At 46.0% G+C, this 11,457-nt stretch overlaps 1 protein-coding gene across 1 annotated transcript in view; it reads left to right on the top strand.

The window, feature by feature from the left end:
* FBXL4 (F-box and leucine rich repeat protein 4) overlaps positions 1 to 10,964 on the top strand; it is a 71,797-nt gene extending 60,833 nt beyond the window's left edge. Inside the window, exons 10-11 of the transcript XR_015258120.1 lie at positions 4,379 to 4,457; positions 10,866 to 10,964. The gene's annotated coding sequence lies outside the window, so the exon portion shown is untranslated. The remainder of the gene's footprint in view (positions 1 to 4,378; positions 4,458 to 10,865) is intronic.
* Positions 10,965 to 11,457: the final 493 nt, after the last annotated feature.

Here is an 11,457-nt window from a genome sequence, read left to right as displayed (position 1 = left end):
CAGACCTTGGTCTATTTAGATTTATTTTCTTCAAGGCAGCAGCACAGATTTCTGCACGTGTACACTGTTGTGAAACTATTAGAGGCAGATTAAAAATAGCTGTTTTGGTTGTGATTTGGAAACTAATGGCTAGTCTACTCTTGGACTTATTTTGGAACAACTACTGCAAGTGAATTAAAATAACGAGGAATTGGTGTGTTCGCAGGGGGCCTTGCACTTTAATTTAACTTTCACATTCAGACAAGTCCTAATTACCAGCTGTCCCTTGAGCCTTTTTAGTGAAATCGATGTGACAGTCTCATTCTGGCTCTTCCTGGTGAGCATGAAGCCACTGCAGCTCTTCAGCATCTTGTGGCGTTTTGTGTTCATCTCCTTACCGGGCAGACAGTGGAGTTGGGGTGTGTTGAGAGTGGGCTGAGCTCTGCAGGTGAGGTGCGTGAATTACCTGAGGAAATTCCCTGCTCACGTTTATTCCTACGTGCGGATGAGAAGGAATGGCATCTCCAGGTCTTTAAATTTAAATACCTGAACCCAGCACCTGAATTCATTTTAAAATGATAGGTCTCTCCCTGCCCCCTCTCAAATAACTGGCAACAAAATACTTGCACTGTATTTATGATTGAATAGTATACTCCATTTTCTGCTGCAATAATAGGAGTTTGAGTAATGTTACAACAAACTCCTACTGTGTTACCTTTTAAAGGGATTAATTTCTGTAAAAGGTGGAAGAGCAGCAGTAGAGGGAACAGTTCTGGACACTGTCTGTAAGTAGCTCTGCTATGCATGCTGTGCCAGAGCTAAGCACCAGAGGCAAGTTATGCCTTTTTTTAAATAACAGATTGAGAAGGAAAAAAAGGGATAATTACCTCTAAGCACATTTTCTGTAACTGGAGGATATTTGTATCATCTAATTTTAAATATCTAGGATAGGTACTACAGTTAGGAAACTAGTCTTCTATGGTCCCTTCACTCTGGGTAGATCGATTCTTCCATGGGGTGATTCAGATCAGGAGACTGGTCTTAAATTGAGGTCTTGAATTGACCTCTGGAGAGCTCCACATAGACCACATAAAACTTCTGTTGGAAACTGGCTCCCTGAACTACTCGTGCTGTCTTAGCATGTGTGGATTCAGAGTTAGGGATTGCTTACCCCTTGGAAGCTCCGTAGCTTCCCTTGCTTCCACCAAAGGCCACCACTTTCTTTGCTCTGTTCGTTGAACTGTATCTGTTGGCTCTCTACAAAATATCTTGGCTAAAACTAGAAAATTTTTTGTTTTCTAGTAGTTGAGTGTTAAAGTTTTGGGGTGTTTTTTTTTGCCCTCCAAAGTTGGGTATTAAAGCCAGCAGAAGGAAGAGGGCATTTAACTTCAGTGAAAAGAGTAACAAACAGCAGATGGGAGCACGTTGGTTGTGCAAATGTTTTAATTCAGATTAGCATAAATGAGGACAGCCACTCTTGATTGTGTTCCAAGGCTCCGTAACTTCTAGATAGTTCATCTCAGTACTGTGTCGCAAAGATGTCCAAACCAAGGGTTTTTTTTTATTTTCACCTCATAATGGTGATTAAAGCCCTAAAGTATAAAATGCTACTGTGAACATATGAGGACATGCAAGTCCTAACTGGTTTCAATGAATGTCCTTTGGGAAACAGGCGTGGGAAGGTGTAGGTTAGAAAGGCTTGTAAGAGCGTATTTAAAGCGTGGTGAAGGCAATGGTTAGCAAAACCGAAAGTGGGAGGTTGGGGCAGCGGTTTGTGGATGTGTTTTTTAGGACTGTTTTTCTGATGTTAAGCTACATGAGCCCATGGGCCCATCTGCTACTTTGCACCATTGCAGTCCTAAATATAGTCAGTATCCCAAGAGCTGTGTGTGTATGTGCAATCTTAGCTCCCGAATCTGTTGTTTGTGCTGCCATTCACCAAGTCGCACACATTCAGCATTAACCCCAATTTTCCTTTTGTTCTCCTCTTAGTACACTAGCAGTGTTTACCTTGGCATCTTCTGTACATTTGCTTTTAATATTCCTCTCTGAGGCTTGTGCATTTTTTTATACTTATGCAAGTACTTGATTATGTTTCAAAATTATGTTTCCCCCCCCCGCCCGCCTCAGTATTCTGGTTGACCAGTAGTAAACAGAAGGTACATTCTTAACATCTTACTTCTGTTCAGGTTTGAGTACTGCATCTTCTCTCTCTGCATAAACCCAAAGGTCTCTCTGCATGTGCAGGCACAGGTCAGGCACAGATACCTGGCTCCTCCTCCTTTGAGTACCTTTGACTCGTACCGCTTAAGTATGTTTTTGTGGTATAAGGGAAGGGTGTACTTGAACACACACAAAACAGAGATGTTAGCTCTGTATTTAAAAAAAGATTGAATTAATTATGGAGAAATCATCTAATGCCTTTTATTGCGAACTCAAAGATCGCTTGTTTTTATTTTAAAAAGTTAATTCTGTATTTATACACCAATTATTTCTGTTTAGTAAATTAAACCTGTTTTATTCTGACACGTTGGATCATTTAAAATGTCATAATACTGCATTGTACAACAGTTTTATTCTGTTACTGCCAGTATAAAGAAGTTGAAATTAATGTCCTCACTGAATTGTCAGTCTGCTAATTCAGAGATGACAAAAATGTGTTAAAATATATTCAACCTATAATATTTATCTTGCTTTGCACTTAATTTGTTTCCCTTTGACTGTGTTGCAAAATACCAAGTGTACATAAAATAATGAATAAATAAAACAAAAATAAATTATTTGTCTACATTCATTGACCTTTTGTACATTCATTTGAAATAACAGTGAAATAAAACACAAAATATGATGCATTCAGAGAAACAGTTCAGTCATATTTTTATCACTGTTCATTTTGAAATAAGCTACTCTGGATGTTTTTAGACACAAATTAGTGAGCTAACTTTTTTTTTAAGAAAAATGTGTTATTGTTTAGCTTACTGTAGTCCTATGAGAGCACATGGAACTAGGCGGATTGGACAAAATAGATGCTTCACTGCCTGAAACTGTTTGTGATCTAGGTACAGAGCAAGAAACAGCAGATGTATATAGACAGACGGGATATAAAGCGGAATATGGAGGTTGCAGTGTAGCAAGAGAGACCTCCAGGAAAAAAAATAATTGTTGAATTTCTTTCAAGAACAATTCCATCCTCTAGCACAAATTATGTTACCATAACAGATTTCTTAATCCCTTTAATTATACAGGTAGTGATATAGTTGTGTTTAAATGTTGTGGAACTTCAGTAATACGATAAACTCTAAATTTAGCAAAGATGTTGCAGCGTTCTGCAGTTTTGGAAAATGGGAACCAGAAGGAGACAGGTGGTGGGTTGGACTCAGCTTGTCCAAAACAACCCAAGTATTGAATTGGGAATGAGAACTGCTTTGCTAGACTTTGTCCTCCTTTTTCCTGAAGTATTTAAACAGTTTGTTTCTTGGTTCAGAAATTGGTGTTGGTCTGATCAGTGCCCATTTTCTTGTGGACAAAGTTTATTAAGTGTTAGATTTGCCTGATACTGTTAATTATTAAAGACAATGCTCCTACTAAAATAAATACAAAGTTTTGAGTTGTTTTCTTGCATCTCTTAAGGAAACTTTTATTAAGACTTTTAATCTCTGGCACCTACCAAAGCGTTCGGCTTTTGTATCACAACTTTGCCTCAGGCCAGTACTGTTTAAAATGTGCTAAAACTGTCTTCTAGCACCAACTTACAGCTGCTGGTGCTTCTGGTTATTGAGAAGGACAAGACTGGACCCAGCCTCTGTGCGTCTTGGGCAAAGCGCAGCTGACTTCTGACATGTGCCAAGTACAGTTTCAGATGTCATTTCTGATGCCCTGTTTCTGACAGATACCTGTTTGGCAGTGCTACTTTCGCAGTATTGAAAATTCACTCATAAAAATGAAAATTGTCAAGTGTCTCTGTTCCTCTGTGTGGCACTTCTGATCATGCAAACCATTTAAAAAAAACACACAGATAAAGCTGTATTTCAAAATATTTCAGGATTTCCAGACTTTAATCCCCAAGAGTCTGTAGTACACTGTATTACATTATTATTTGGCAGGAGTGTGTTTTTATTTGGGACAGTGAAAGCAGTTACATGTTCTCCGTACTCATGTAGTTTTACATCTTACATGTCCAGAGGGAGGGAGGAAAGTTCAGTGTTCTGTGAAAATGTTCAAAGGTGTGAACTTTTCACTTTTAAGATGCAATGGGGAATCTTGATTGAATTTAAACAGAACTCTGTAGATCTGATACCATACGTGCTGCAGTTGTTCACAGGTAAAATCAAATGTCATCATGTACAATGCAGACATTTATTATTATAAGCAGATTTTAGCGTAATACTTTCCCTCCCAGTTTTGAAGAGCTAGAAATAAAAATGCTCTGACACAGTGACCATGCAGTCTTGAACGGCCAAAGATCCTTTGGAGTTAAAGTAAGTGCGGCAGCATTTTTGTAACAAGGTCATGTCCAGCACTCTGAATGCAAATGTACCAGCAATTTAAGTTCAAACTTCAGGACAATAGGTCTCCGAGTAATTTTGGAGCCCAGTGATACGATCCACATAGTTCCTTTGTAAAAAAGGATAAATTATGTTTAGAATTAGCCACCTTAACTGGCTACAAGCTCAGGGCTTGAACAAAATAGTCCATATTTAAAAACTACACTGAATGTCATAGAAAAAGGCGACTGGCATGTCTACTTAAGTTATTTTTTTCTAGTACTTTTATCCAAGAGTAAATGTAACAATTTGTACAGCTGTTAGTTCAGCACAGGAGGCCTCTCATAGAAGAAGAAAGTGCACCATGTCATTTTAACAGTTGCTAAAAATTAACAAAAGCAGCTCAGAGCTAATGAAAACTGGAATGGGAATGAAAATAAAAAGTTGCATTACATCTGAGAAAGGGTGATTGATGCAAGCAATTCTCATTCTTGCTTCGCGATGCTGCTGAAGATGGTTGGGTTTGGTGTCTGCTGTCGCTTTCCAACACCTGTTCGCGGGACGCTGCTGCTGGGAGCAGCTGTTCCCTTGCAGTGACTACAGCAAAATGTCAGATTGCTAAACTGCTTAATTGGGCATTCTGAAAATCTGTAAAAGGAGCGTGCTTTGGGATGAACTTTAGAGACTTGACTACGCAGTATCTGTTCAGAGAAATCTTTGCTGCATTTTTTGCAGTCACTTCTCTTAGTAATTGCAAAGGATTTGTGTGCAAGTTATCTGACCCATACGAAGAATTTACTGAAGGTGATGACACACTATTTTCAGCATTTGTATATTTATTTTTTTTGCCACACAATGCATTGATAGACTTGATATGATGCTTTGGAGTAACTTTCATTCCTCCAGTAGATGTATTTTCTTTAAAGTCTGCAATCACTACCTACTGTTGAGCACAAGATGCTCATCTTTTTTAAGTGACTGGGGAAGGGAAAAAAGACAGTGGGTGGGTACAGAGCCTTCAGGTGGGCGCCCTGGCCTGTGTCGTTGTCAGTGCTGTACCTGTGCCCATTGACCTGGGGACAAGTTGCCAAACTTGTAATTCACTTTCCATCTCTGTGTGATCAGGTAATATTTACTCTATCTCATACTAATGAGATTAATGAAGAACTGAAATTATGTGAGACTAAATCATTATCTTTGAATTGGCCAGGAGAAAGGATTTTTAAGAGCAAGATGCAGCGGGTACCGTTCAGACCTAGAGATCCACAATGCCGCTCTGTTTTTTTTATATACTTAATTCAGTCTGTTGAGAGTGACAGCAGCTTTCAAGTTAAAGTATTGATCCACGGGTGTTCTGCTGCTCTCCAAAGGGCTCAGAGGCTTTTGCATCTGTGCCTCCGCTGCTGAAAGTGGCAGATCTTCGGAAAGGGGGCGTGGATCAAGAGTAACGATTTCCAGCTAATGATCAGGTGGTGTCTGTCACCTGAGAGCAAGAAGTCAGTTGCAAGGGAGTGGGGTCATGATCCCACCTTTTTGCATTTTTCTACATATGCAGTCCTTAGGCAGTTTTTACATCTTTCGGTTGGTAGGAACTGAACCAGAACCCTGGCAGCTAAAGCTGCCACAGTCAGCTGGACTGGAGGAGCTTCGTGCCACGCATCAGCAGATGGATCACCTTCATGCCTGTACTTGGTGTGTGGCAAGTATCATACCATACTTCCAATGTTACTGCAATTCATCCCCTAAAAATGCTGAACACTCTTGTATTAATACAGAGATATTTTCTTTCTTAAATGTTCTAAGAGACCAAGTGAACACGCACACTTTCCTCTTTGCAAGAAAGCAAGCATGCTACCTTGCTCACTAGCTTCTTTTCCCCTCAGAATCACACTCTTTTCCAGTAAAAACACTTTTTCCCAGAAGTCTCCTGCAGATGATGAGTTTAAATTTGGAGAAGTGAGAGAACCGCAGCTGCTTCTTGCATCTTTCCATCTGCTGGACGGTTGGTGCCTGTTGTGGCCCCGCTCTCACAGAACGGCAGAATCTGTACTGGGAAGGTAGAGGCCATTCCCTCTTGTTGAGAAATAGCCATGCTAGATTTTATCTCAAAACTACGGGAAATGAGAAAAGGGGCCATGTTCACTCAGGATGCTTTTCTGCTTTAAGTAACACGTTGCAATGGTAGCATTTCGCTGAGACTGTTGCTCATGTTTTGTCGCTGCCTCTCCTGCAAAGTCCAAAGCGCGTCCTTTTTACCTCAGACTCTCCAGACACTGCTGACGTTAGATTCAGTCCGGACCTCAGCTAACCTTGTCTGACCTGGTAAGCATTAGGTCCGAGTCTGGTGGTAGAGCACTGCTGGGATGTGGGAAGCCTTGGGTTCAGGCCAAGGGGAACTGAAGATACAGCTGAGGCGTGGCCACTGGGTCACACGGCGATACTGTGGGTGAGCCCCCTTCTGCCCTTTCGCTGGAGACAGAGAGGCAGGAGTGCAAGAGTCGCGGTGCTGGACCAGGTGGGAAGAGGGAGATTGATTTCAGCCTCGTGAGTAGGGCCCGCGAGCAGGAGAGAAGTGAAATCCAACCTACCCCTACAGACACATAACTTCATGTGGCCTGGCCCCGGCTGACCCTGGATGGTCAGGTGGAGAGGTGGCAACACGCACCCTGAGCTGACCGGCTACCCCTTCACATCTCCCTCCCCTACACGAGGCATGTAGGCAGACTGGCTTGTCTGTCCTCTTTCTTGCCCAATTCAAAAGGCCAGAAGTTCATAATTTTAGTAAGGGACTGTTTAAGTTAAGGGCCTAGATTCCCCCCACCAAATTAAAACTGCCTGGTTTGGGATGTGATTTATACACTGTGGGCGTTCAGCAAAATTCGTATGCAGAAGGTCAGTGTTACCCAGCTCCCCAAACCCATTAACAAAGAAATCCATTGTTACTTATCTTCTAGTTTAGGAAGGGTCCCTGAGGCAAAGCCAGCTTTTCCCTCTAGAGGCTGAACCTTCGGTGTGGCTTTCTGCCTATGGCACACGGAGCTGCCTCCGCAGCTGGGGCTGGCACGCGCTTGGTCCATCAAGGAGGGTGTAGCCACTGCTTACTGTTCCTGTCTCAGCCCTGCACGCAGGATCTTATTTCTGTGATCTGAACGGGGCTGCAATCGATGTTCAGCTGGAAAACAGGTTATTTCCACCCCTGCCCGCTCCGTGCTAATGGTATCGGCTGTCTGTAGCGTGATTAGCTCTGCACAGAACGCTCATTTCTTTCTAAAACTCAATCTTGGGATTTTGTTTTGTTTTGTTTTGTTTCAGCTCAATTTGCGTGTTGAGTTAGCAAGAGGCTCTGCGATCGTGATATGTCACTTATCTGTTTTCAGCGTACTTTACTCTGCTTGTAGCAGAACGCCTGAGTGGCACGGCTCCTCAGTATTCACAATATTTTAACATTTTCCAGGAGCTCGTTACGAAACCGGTAGCACCGAAAGAAATGCAAGATGTAAAACACGTACGGCCTCCCCAACCAGCGCTGCTGCTGGGGTGTGTGTCCTGTAAAGAGCCAAACCCCCCCAATAGCTGTCAGGCAGTTTGGGGAGGGTGTCGCAGCGGGGCTGTTGTGGTGTTGGGTAAAAAAGAAGCACCCCCAGCCAGCACCGAATGGCTTCCGTGGGAGAGCTCTGGTTCTCTTTTCCTGGGAAACTGGGATTTCACCTCGCAGGAGCGAGAGGGATTTTTTTTTTCTTTTTCTTTTTTTTTTTTTTTTTTTCTTTCTTCTTTCCACCTCCACTCAAAGGCACCGGTGGGCTCCAGCCACTTCTGCACCGGTTGCCCCGGACCCGGGGGAGTCCCCACGGCGGCGGAGGCGGCCGCTAGGGGGCGCCCGCACTCCACGCGTGGCCCCAGCTCCGGCTTCGGTCCAGGCTCCGGTCCCGGCCCCGGTCCCCAACGGGGCCAAAGCCGGAACCGGGGCCAGGACCGGAGCCGAGGCCGTGGCATCTTCCCTAGACCGAATCGGTACCGGCTCTGAGGCTGATCCAAGGAGCGAAGCGAGTTTCAGCGTGAAGGAGAAACAGGACTCCCTCACCTAAACACATCCCTCCCACCCCTTCAGACCCCGCTGCTGTCCCCGCGTGTGTGTGTCCCGCAAAACCTCGACCCTGGGGGAAGCTCGGTCCCGTTTGCCAGAGGCCGTGGGAAGGCGTCTCGCCCCTTTGTGTATCCCACGGGATTTTCCCCTTGCGCAGGCAATTGGCAAAGGTTAGGAAGGCGTCTTCAGATCCCCGATAATCCCAGTTTAAATATTAAAAGTATAAGCGGCCTAGGCCCAGTATTTACCTGTGTAACTCCATAGATTTCCCTCCAGACTTGGACTTCTAAGAATTTACGGGACGGTTTGCATTTCTTTTTTCCTTTTTTTTTTTTTTTTTTTCTTTTCTTCCCCATCCCTTCGTATTTATTTAACAAACTAGCGGGAAGGGGAGCGTTTTGGGGGCGGAGACACCAACAATAAAAGCAGTGTTTTTCTGAATAAGAAGTGCCCAGTCTCCCTGTCTGTAACGTGAGAGGAAGGCGAGATTCCGTCCCACGCCGCCTGCTTTGTCACCGGCTGAGTGTAAGTGGCCGGCATATCAACACAAAAGGCAACCCCCACACACACACCCCTCCCAAAACTCGACACAAAAACTCTATTGGCTCAACAGTGGGGATGGGTGTTTTGATAAGGGGATAACCCCCCTACTCCAGTGGGCTCTGGGCTCTGCTCCCTACCTCGGCCGTGCTTGAAACCGCACCGCCACGGAAAAGGGGGAAAAAAAAAAATCCCTCAAGAAAATGTTTAAGGGAAAAAAAAAGTCTCAAACGGGATTAAGGTTTTAATTACAATTCCCTCTCGAAGTAACATGTTTGATGAACTGATCTTATCAATTAATAGTAGCCTTAATTTAAAACTTACGAAGTAGATTCGCATTAAATATAGCTCAGACTCCTTTTCTTTCTTTTTGAGAGAGAGAGGGGAAAAAAAAAAAAACGAAGAAAAAAAAGGTAAATGCTACAACCATAAAGTACCAAAGCACTAGCATAATAAATTGTAAAGAAGAAACGTGCTGCTTTGGCTAGAAATAATTATTTCTGAACGCTTTGGTGGGGAGGGGAGGCAGTGTCTATCTGGTGGGGGGATCTATGAAAAATGGAAGCTCTTTTAAAAGGGAAAACAGATGAATGTTTCTACCCGCCGACGGTATCATTTCATCATATTTTTGGCCCGCGCTATATGAAAGAGAAAAACAAGGTAATTGGAACATGCATCAACAGTTTTCCATGAAATAAGAGTTAAAAGAAGTAATAGAACTAATCACTGTCTCCTCAAATCAAGTAGAAAACATTTCAATGCACTAATTAGAGTAATTAGAATAATAAGACTGCCTATATGTGGTAAGACAATGTGTACAAACAACTTTATTTAATGTATACTGGTAATCAGCGATGCGTGCGTGCTTGAATGCTCAGCGCAATAAAATTCACCCCCGTCCGCCCAAACAATCAAACACAAATTAGTTTAATGATTGTGCCTGCTTGAACGTCTTAGAAATCCGCAGGCGGAGGGAAATAAATAGCAGCATCCTCGTCTGCGCGCCTCCCCTACTGACCGACGGCTGCGCGGACTTGGCGGTGAATGGCGGGAGCCGTGAATGAACCCTGGGGGGAGAAGGAGCTCATGAATGAGCCGGGCTGGCCAAAAACCAGCCTTAACTTTTTAGGCAAGCGCCTCTTACAACCCCGGGTGCGGGGCGGTGCGGCGCCGCCGGGAAAGCCGCGGTCGGGACGCCTCTCCGCCCCACGAGACGGCCCGGCCCCGTCGAGGGAGCGGTGGGGTCCCCTCGCCCCCCACGCCCCGTACCCTGCCCCGGGCCGGCATCGGCTTTACTCCGGCGAGGGACCGATCCAGTCGGAGGGCGGGGTCGGGCGGACACCGGCCAAAACTCGCTCCCGCCAAGGGACCCGGCGCCGCTCCCCGCCCCCGGCCGCGCCGGCGAGGGGTTTTCCACCCCCCACTGCGTCCTGCGGGGACGCCCGGGCCTTGCGGAGCCTTGTGAGGCCGGGGGGGGGGAGGGAGTGCAAGGGGAAGGGGCTCCGCGCCGGCCTCCGCGGCCCCGAGGGTGCTGCGGCAAACCCCCGCACAGCCGGGACGCTCGGGGGCTGTTTTTGCGCGGAGCTCGCACGAAGGGATGTGCGGTTCCAGGAAAGGAACCCGCAGCGTGGGTCAGGCCATAGGCTGAGGCCGGATGCGGCGTGGAAATCCACGCTGGGGCTCGCCTGCCGAAAAGCCCACTTGTTTGGTCTGTACTTTGGGGAGAAGCCGGGTCCGAGAAGGAGGTCTCACTTTTTATTTTCCCGTTTCTGGTACAGCGCGCTTCGGGTTTGCCCTCACTCATTTCCCCCGCTCCTCCAGCTACCGCCCGCTGCTCGAAACCCGAAGGGCGAAACCTGCCTCCTGCGGAGCATCTTCCCGCATCCCCGACGACAGTCCGGCCGTGCCCCGAACACAAAGTACCAACTCAGCACCCACAACTCCGAAAAACTATTTTTTTGTCATCTTTCCCACCTCAACATTAAAGCTGGAGCGGCAACCCAAGGCCCCCGCGCCTTCCGAAACGCAAAATAAACAGAGAACCCCACGAAGGAGCGGGGCATGCGGGAGAAACACGTTTTCCGAGACAGACCACAACACCCAGCCCCGGTTTTCGGGGCAGGAGAAGGCCGCCGCTGCCCCATCCGCCCACCAAGAAGCCACCGGCATCTTCCCCTCATCCTGCTCCTTGCTCCCACCGCTCCTGCCTCGCACGGCGCTGCCTGGGCTGGGGTCGGGGGACACCCCGAATGCGCGACCTTCCCCACGGCTTGATCTCAGCCCCGAGGTTTAAGCCGGACGAAACCCAGCCGTGGCCGCTCGGGCCCCATCGCCCACCCGGGGGTCGCCGCCTGCCCTCACCAGGCGGGT

Source organism: Chlamydotis macqueenii, chromosome 3 (genome assembly GCF_036417535.1).
Source record: "Chlamydotis macqueenii isolate bChlMac1 chromosome 3, bChlMac1.mat, whole genome shotgun sequence".
Classification (NCBI taxonomy): Eukaryota; Metazoa; Chordata; class Aves; order Otidiformes; family Otididae; genus Chlamydotis; species Chlamydotis macqueenii.
This window is presented reverse-complemented; position numbering and strand designations above follow the sequence as displayed.